The sequence below is a fragment of the Halichoerus grypus genome, chromosome 4 (genome assembly GCF_964656455.1).
Source record: "Halichoerus grypus chromosome 4, mHalGry1.hap1.1, whole genome shotgun sequence".
Taxonomy (NCBI): domain Eukaryota; kingdom Metazoa; phylum Chordata; class Mammalia; order Carnivora; family Phocidae; genus Halichoerus; species Halichoerus grypus.
In genome coordinates, this window is record NC_135715.1 from 156,426,569 (window position 1) to 156,435,679 (window position 9,111).

Sequence of the window (9,111 nt, forward strand, 5' to 3'; positions counted from 1 at the left end):
TGAACTGTGAGTTTATGTAATCCTCTGTAGGAGAAAGGAAGTCTAACTAACATATAGATACTCTCTCTAGAATAGTGCTTCTTCAACTTTTGTGTGCATCAGAATGTTTTGTGGGCTATTTGTTTCTGTGTGTGGCAATTTTAAAACAATCAGTAATTTTTAATGGAAACAACTTGACCTAAAATCTTTCACAGAATTTTGAGACTCATTAAAACAAAGTTTGATAAGAAAAAAATTCTGTTGGGGCGCCTGGGTGGCTCAGTCGTTAAGCGTCTACCTTTAGTTCAGATCATGATCCCAGGGTCCTGGGATCGAGCCCTGCATCGGGCTCCCTCCTCGGCGGGAAGCCTGCTTCTCCCTCACCCACTCCCCCTGCTTGTGTTCCCTCTCTCGTTGTGTCTCTCTCTGTCAAATAAATAAATAAAATCTTTAAAAAAAAAGAAAAGAAAAAATTCTTTTATTCAGCCTGGTCTATTAGAAGCCTGATCAAAGAACAAAGGAACATCAGGAATCTTCTGAGTGATGGATAACTTAATTATCTTGATTGTGGTAATGGTGTCATGAGTGTTTATATATGCTACAACTTGTCAAATTATGTACTTTAAATATGTACAGTTTATTGTCTATCAACTATATCTCAAAGATAAATTTCTCTGGCTACAATGTAATTAAGTTGGAAATTAATAATAAAAAGAAAGTAAAAATCTATTAAAATATTTCTAAAAATTCATGAGTCAAAGAAAAAAATTATGATAAAATTTTTAAATTCTTTAGAATTGAACAAAGAAAACAGTATAGAGCAAACTTTATGAGATGCAGCTAAAGTGTTACTGATTATTGTCTTAAATGCTTACAAAAGAAAATGAGGACTTGATATTATAATCTAAGTTAGAAAAAATGGAAATTAATGAAATGAAAAATATACACGTAAAAGGAAAGGTCAGGAAGCAAGAGTTGGTTCCTTAAAATGACTAATTAGATAAACCTCTGGCAAGTTTAATCAAGGGGAGAAAAGAGGAAAAATAAAAGAATTGAAAAAGGAAACAAGATGCTGTAGATATTAAAAACATAAAAGGATATTCCACTCTGGCCAAGATGGAGTAACAGGGACCAGATTTATCATCCTTCCTAAAACAAGCAAAAAAACAGACAAAACATATGAAAAAAAAAACAGTTTTCAAGACACTGGACATCAAAGAACAAAGGGCAGTGGTCCCTAAGAGACAGAAAAAAGGGACTGAACAGAGATGACAAATGACAGAAATGAGGAGAGTCCTGTGATAGCCCCAACTTACTATCTTGAGAGTTTCCAGGCCATGATGGAGGGAGGGGGAATCAAGGTGGAGCACGGCAGATTCCCTCAGTTGCTGAGTTGATTCTTCCAGAATACAGAGCTGAGAGTCCCAAGAGACCAAAGAAGCTAGGGTTTGCAGGACAGAGTCTCTGACTCGAGAGAGCCTCACAGAGAGAGAACCTAGGATGTCTGCACATGCGTGTGAGGAAACCACCTGGGGCCAGAGAAAGGAACATCTGAAGGCATTTAAGGAAAGAGTGCCTAGAGCTCACAAAGGTGTAGTGCCTGTTACCACTAGCTGGTTTAGAAAAAAATCTCTTAATTCACGGGCACTGGGTGGAATACTCTGAAAGGATTATAAAGGAACATGAAAAAACTTCTGGGGTAATGGATAATGTTCACTATCTTGATTGTGGTGATGGTCTCAGGGATGTTTGCAAGTGTAAAAGTTACCAAATTGAAAAAAAATTTTACACTTTTATATGTGCAGTTTGTTAATTACATCTCAAAAAAGCTGTTAAAAAACTTAAAAAATAGAATCTAGAACACAAAAGTATAGTACATATTCATAATATATCTTCAATAAATATTTATTAGTTTTTCATATAAATAACTTTATACAATAAATTTGAAAACTTATATGAAGTAGATGAATTCCTAGAGAAATGTAACTTACAAAATTGACTCAAGATAAAGGAGGAAAACTGATTATATCCTTTAAAGGAATTAAAGCAGAATTTAAGAACTGTTTCAAAAAGAATAGTGCTGGGGCACCTGGGTGGATCAGTCAGTTAAATGACTAACTCTTGATTTCAGCTCAGGTCATGATCTCAGTGTCATGAGATTAAGCCCCACATCAGGCTTCTGCTGGGTGTGGGGCCTGCTTGGGATCCTCTCTCTCCCTCTCCTTTTGTCCCTCCCCTGCTCTCTCTCTCTCTCAAAAAAAAGTGCTGTGCCCACCAAATTTTTATAGGGATATTTTAGCAAATACTCAAAGTGTAATAAATAAAAAGCACAATATAATTAATTAAGAATAAAGCCACATGTTCAATACTCACTATATATGTAAAACATACTAACTCAACAAGAGGAAAAAAATCCCATCTTAGTGAAAGAGTATCATAATTACCTCAATGATTGATAGATAAAGCAGAAAAAAATCAATAAGGATAATGATGACTTAAACAATAACCTCAATCCTTAGATAACTATTTTCAGGGAATAGAAATAAAACTCCTCACCTCATTTTATGATGTTAAAATATCTTGATATGAGATCTGTCACAAAAAAGAAAAAATTCCAGGTCAATCTCATCCATGGACATAGATACAAAAATCCTGAACAACAATAACCACAAACCTATCAATGTACAAAAGTTAAGTTATTCGGTTTTTTGTTTGTTTGGTTTGGTTTTTTATTTTTTATTTTTTGTCAGAAATAAAAGACTGAGGTAACTTGACTCTATAAACCCCTGGAAATGAACCTCGGAAATCCCTTTCATGAAGATGGCGACTAAGGTGAAGAAGGTGCCCCTCCCAAAGGCAAAGCCAAAACAAAAGATTTGAAGGCCAAGAAAGCATGCTGAAAGGCATCTACAGTCACACAGAAAAGATCCAGATGTCACCTACATTCCGAGGGTCCAAGACACTGCATCTCCAAAGGCAACCCAAATATCCTCGGAAGAGCATCCCCAGGAGCAACAAGTGTGATCACTATGCCATCATCAAGTCCCCCCTGACTACCCAGTCAGCTATGAAGAAAATAGAAGACAACAACACACTTGTTTTCATTGTGGATGTCAAGGCTAACAAGCACCAGATCAAACAGGCTGTGGAGAAGCTCTATGACATTGATGTGGCCAAAGTCAATATTCTGATCAGGCCTGATGGAGATAAGAAGGCATATATTTGACTGGCTCCTGACTATGATGCTTTGGATGTTGCCAACAAAACTAAAGAATATAAGAACTGAGAACACAAATGGCAAGATTTCATTCCTTTTGATGGCTGCATAATATTCCATTGTGTGTGTGTGTGTGTGTGTGTGTGTGTGTGTGTGTGTAAACCACATCTTCTTTATCCATTCATCTGTCGATGGACATCTTGGCTCTTTCCATAGTTTGGCTATTGTGGACATTGAATGGAGCACTGGGTGTTATATGCAAACAATGAATCATGGAACACTACATCAAAAACTAATGATGTAATGGATGGTGATTAACATAACATAATAAAATTAAATTAAATTTAAAAAAAAGAAGTGAGAACACAAATGGAATGCAAATATATCTAAAAATACTCACCTTTTTAGTAATCTGGGAAATGTAAGATGAAATCACAATGAAACACCGTTGAACATCTACGATATTCATAAACATGTGGCTTATGCCTGTGAGCAATATTGAACTCTGGAATTAGACTGACCCACTCAGGCATGGACCACCCCTGGTGGCCTACATGTAACACAGTGGCTTGGAGATATGCGTGCTTCCTGTGGCCAGCTAGCCCCTAAGAAGAAGAAAGGAGGAAGATTGGGGTTTTGATTGCCCAGTTTCTGCTCCTAAGTTCGTGATTGCGTAGGTCACTTCTCTTTCCTAGAGTAGAGTATGGGGATAGAGAAGAGTCAGGAGGATTATGTTAATTGACCCCCCTTCAACTAGAAGAAAACTCCAGGAGAGGTAATAAATGCTACTTACTAAAGATAGCCATGTTATAGTTAAGGCAAAACAAGTTACCCTTGGGGCGCCTGGGTGGCTTGGTCGGTTAAGTGGCTGCCTCTGGCTCAGGTCATGATCCCAGAGTCCTGGGATCAAGCCCTGCATCCAGCTCTCTGCTCAGCGGGGAGCCTTCCTCTCCCTTTCCTTCTGCCTGCCGTTCTGCCTGCTTGTGCTCTCTCTGTCTCTGTCAAATAAATAAATAAAATCTTTAAAAAAACAAACAAAAAAAAAAAACAAGTTACCCCCACAATGATATAGTTATTTTTTACAGGGATGGGTAGCCAGCATGTAGAGTAATTTTACGGCAACAGTTGATTACTTGAGGTTTATCAGCACCATAACCAAGTACCATCAAGTTCAACAGAATAAAGAGACAGCAGAATTTAAAGAAACAGTATATATTCACTTGTACTTTTAGAGAACCATTCTAAATATATAATTTGGCAGTTACTTTTAATAATCTTTAAATTAAAAAATCTTACTAGGGGAATAATTATCACAATGCATGTGGTACAAAATTCAAAGTGTATAAAGTGTGTACAGTGAAGTCTTTCCCCTGCCCTGGCAATTATTCTTAAGAGTTGTTTTTCTAATTATATATCATCAGAGATGTGTTTTATTTCGTTTGTTCTTTCCTCTTGATTTGATGAACACAAAGTCCTCAATTTACAAATGAACTTTTGGAGCATAATTTGCTTTCAAAGCTTTTAGAATTCAGACTACGCAGTAAATTTCTGTTTCTAGTTTCTTTAAGGAGGCTCGCTAGCTTTTAATTACACCTCAAATGTAGAACATGAAATACTGTAATGCCTAATGCATTTAATAACATGGTTTCTGTATGAAATTGTGTTCCAAGTTGTAACTGGGACTTACTCCAAAGTCCCAGCAGAGACCATCCCTTTTCTCTCCCAATCCTTATACTAGAACTTTCAAGCTAATTCTCTGGGAAGTGGGAGGCAAAAACTATACCTATGGTGGTAGACAGGGTAGTAATGGAACTTCTGGGAGAGTAACAATGTACACCATGGGAACCACCTGCCAAATGAAGATTGGTAATTGGACCACAGTGTCACTGATAGCACCGCAGGAACAGGAGACAAAGCACTCCTGAGTCCCACAAGCTGTAATTTGCTTCTGGAGTATAAGGTCAGAAGTAGCAATAACTGTCAGGCATATAAGTAACTTTAACTTACAGAGACAATGGAAAATACTGACAATCTGTTAATCATCTACAAATGGTTCCTTTCCTACCTCTTAATTTTAATGGATACAACTTGAAAAAGAAGTATTTTTCATAGTCATTTTTTTTTTACTTTACTTCAAAGTATGAATATTTCTTTTATAGTATGTTTCAAAACCAACTCCACCATCAGGATGTAAGACAATTGTTTTGGTTAGGAAATCCAGAGTAGACATATTTACAGTCTCTTACTCCAGAAATTGAGATAGAACTGTCAAGTAATTAAGCCAAACATTTTCTTTTCTCACTCACTCAGTGTATTGGCCAGATACATTAGGGCAGGGAATATGCTTGGAGAGCAGTCACATAGTCTGGTGGAATGAAGCAGACATGGAAATGAGCAAGGTTTGCAGAGTGATACAAAGAAGGAAGTAGCAAATGATACAAAGAAGGAAGTAGCAACTTCTATCTGGAGCTGGGAGCAGAGGCTGGAAAGAGGAGGGCACTCAAGAGACTTCAGTGAGTGTGACACTTGAAACCACCTTCTATCTCCTGCAAAGAACATGTCATGCACAGAGCAAAGGGACAGAGCTTTGCCAGGGAACTACATTTAGGTGGGGCTTCACCGGCATAAGGGATGTATGATGGAATGTGGCATGAGGTGAGTTAGGTGGCTCCAGACCATCCAGATATATATGCTAATGCCTTTATCTTGTCCATCACACTCCTCTGGAAATCTTTAAAAAACACACACACATTGTTAGTTATTTTTACTCCTATATATACTAACATATATTTAAAAAGCTTTATAAACTTATTATTAATAAATCGAACAGAGGTTATAAGATAAAAAGTCAAAAGTTGCTCTCCACATGCATACCTAAACTGAGCCCTGCTCACTTGTGGAATATTTTTTTCATTGGTAGAATATATTATAAGATCTTAGCAATACCAAGATACATAAGTATCAACTATTTCTTTAAAATTTATTTGAGATTTGGAAAATCAGAAACAGATCTGTCTTGTATCTTCAGGAATCTGGTAATTTTTTTCTATATACATATAATACATACAAGTAATTTATCAATTATGGAAGGTGGTGTTTTAAAAATCTTATTTTACAGAATTTTTCAAACCCATACAGAAGTGGAGATAATAATATAGTTAACTTCTAAATTCTAATCATCCAGCTACAATGACTAGTAATATTTTCCTTTCTTTTTTTAAAAAAGATTTTATTTATTTGACAGAAAGATAGAGAGCACAAGTAAGCAGAGCGGCAGGCAGAGGGAGAAGCAGACTCCCCGCTGAGCAGGGAGCCCTTCATGGGGCTCCATCCCAAGACCCTGGGATCATGACCTGAAGGCAGATGCTTAACTGACTGAGCCACCCAGGCACTCCTTCCTTTCTTTCTTTCTTTCTTTTTTTTTTTAAGATTTTATTTATTTATTTGACAGAGAGAGAGACAGCGAGAGAGGGAACACAAGCAGGGGCAGAGGGAGAGTGAGAAGCAGGCTCTCCACCGAGCAGGGAGCCCAATGTGGGGCTCGATCCCAGGACCCTGGGACCATGACCTGAGCCGAAGGCAGATGCTTAACGACTGAGCCACCCAGGCGCCCTCCCCTTCCTTTCTTAATTCTACACTCTACACCTCCCTTTTTTTGCTGGAGTTTTAAACACTGATTTCAATTTATATCTTCAATTTACATCTTTCACAGATAAATAATAAGTACTAATAAGTACTTCAACTTATATCTTTCACAGATAAATATTTTAAATACATTTACAATACCACTGTCATACACAGCAAAATTAACACACTATTTATTCTGTGTGCATTATTCTTACCACTAACTCAAAAATGTCTTTTACCTTGATTTATTTGGATTAGGATCAAAATAAGATCTACATATTGCATTGATTTGAGACACAAATTGTATCATTTATTAATTTTCTATCTTCACTTACATCTATTTCTGGATTTGCTTCTCATTTCCATGATCTTTCTGTCTAATCATGTACCAATACAACATTGTTTCAATTATGCAGATTTATAATATGTTTTTATACTTAGTAGTACTTTTTCCACCCTCAATTCTTTTTTTTTTTAAGATTTTTTATTTATTCATTTGAGACACAGAGATACAGAGAGAGAGAGAGAGAAAGCATGAGCAGGGAGAGAGGCAGAGGGAGAGGGAGAAGCAGGCTCCCCGCTGAGCCAGGAGCCCAACGTGGGGCTCGATCCCAGGACCCTGGGATCATGACCTGAGCCCTCAATTCTTTTCTTGGGGCTTTTCTGGCTATTCTTTTTACTTGTACTTTCAGATAAATTTTGTAATCAACTCATCTAGATTCAGAAAAAAATCTGATGGTAATTTTATTAAATTTATAAATTAACTTAGGGAAAATATACATATTTATGATGTAAGTCTTCCTGTCCATGAATATAATGTATCTTTTTGTTTTTTCAAATCTATTTTTTTGTCATCAGGAGTGTTTCATCATTTTTCTTATATAGATTTCACCTATTTCTTATTAAATTTATGCCCCAGTATTATATATTATAAATAGGGTTGCTCTTCCATTATTTCTTCTATCTGCTTATTGTTTGTTTATATGAAGTTATTGACTTATTTATATTAATTTTACATGCTACTTCTTTATTAAATTCTCTTATAATTTCTATTAATTTTTCCATTTGTTTTTTGTTTTCCAGATATATAATCAAGTTACCTGCAAAAAGAGCTAGTTTTTTTTGTCTTCCTTCCAATTCTTGTGCGATTAAATGTGTTCTCTTATCTAATTGCATTGGCTAATACCTCTCTTTCCAATGACAAATAGTAATGGACATGGTAATCATCTTTGTCTTCTTTCTACTTTTAGTAATGTTTTCCCATTAAGTAAGATGCTGGCTAATGGGCTGAAGTATCTCTCAATTCCTAGTTAATTAAATATTTTTAATATGAATGAATGTTAAATTTTATTAAATGCTTTTTTGGCATTTATGAAGGCAATAATCTGATTTTTCAGATTAATATTAATATGATGAGTCATATTAACTGATGTCCTATTATGGAAAAACTCTTGTATCCTTGGAAATGCACTTTGTAAACATATATTATTTTTAAATATACTGTTGGTTCTCTGTGCTAAGATTTAAGATTTTTTTTTACATTTCATAAGTGGGATTGGTTTTCTTTCTTCTCCTGTGCTCTGGACTGGATTAAATAGCATTGGGATGATCTCATCTTCTATGGTTTGATAGAATTCCCCTGTGAATCTTTTTTTTTTTTTTTTAAATATCAGATTCTTCAGCTCTACCTTAGTTCTACAGAGTGTGGGATTCAGAGTGTGGGCCCTCTTCCCGTACACCTACTGCCAGTGATACTCACCCATGGATTTTGCATTTTGGAACCACCATAGGATATGGAGATGATGAATCTTCCAAGAATTGAGTATAATATTAATACCAAACCTGACAAAGATCATACAAAAAGAAAATTATAGACCAATCTCATTTATTCTGTGAATATACTAAAAATCACTGAATTATATACTTTAAATAGATGAATTTTATGTTATATGAATTATATCTCAGTAAAGCTTTTTTTTTCTTTTTAAGAAAAAAGATTACTATAGCATGATTCCTAGATATCTCACTTAGGGGACTGAACAAATGATGGTGCCACTTACTAATAGTAGGAGTAGAGAAAGATGAATAGGTTTGGAAGGAAAGCTACTGAATTCAGTTTCAGACAGGCTGTAAACTGTAATTGAAGCTATGGAAGGGGATAAAGTTACAGAAGATGGAGACAAACCCATAAAGTAGAATCAAGGGCATATTCACTTTCCTGCATATAATCCTGAAATTCTACATGGAAATAAATTGAGTTTCCAAGTTTTTTAATGCTAGCTGAAATG

At 35.7% G+C, this 9,111-nt stretch overlaps 1 long non-coding RNA gene and 1 pseudogene across 1 annotated transcript; one reads left to right on the forward strand and one right to left on the reverse strand.

The window, feature by feature from the left end:
* Window positions 1-2,872: 2,872 nt before the first annotated feature.
* LOC144381546 (large ribosomal subunit protein uL23 pseudogene) lies at window positions 2,873-3,205 on the forward strand (annotated as a pseudogene).
* Window positions 3,206-3,645: 440 nt separating this feature from the next.
* LOC144381515 (uncharacterized) lies at window positions 3,646-8,725 on the reverse strand. Its single transcript, XR_013446783.1, has 3 exons — window positions 8,583-8,725; window positions 4,029-4,194; window positions 3,646-3,801 (listed from the first exon to the last, which is right to left on the reverse strand). It is a non-coding gene; the product is annotated as an uncharacterized LOC144381515 (long non-coding RNA).
* Window positions 8,726-9,111: the final 386 nt, after the last annotated feature.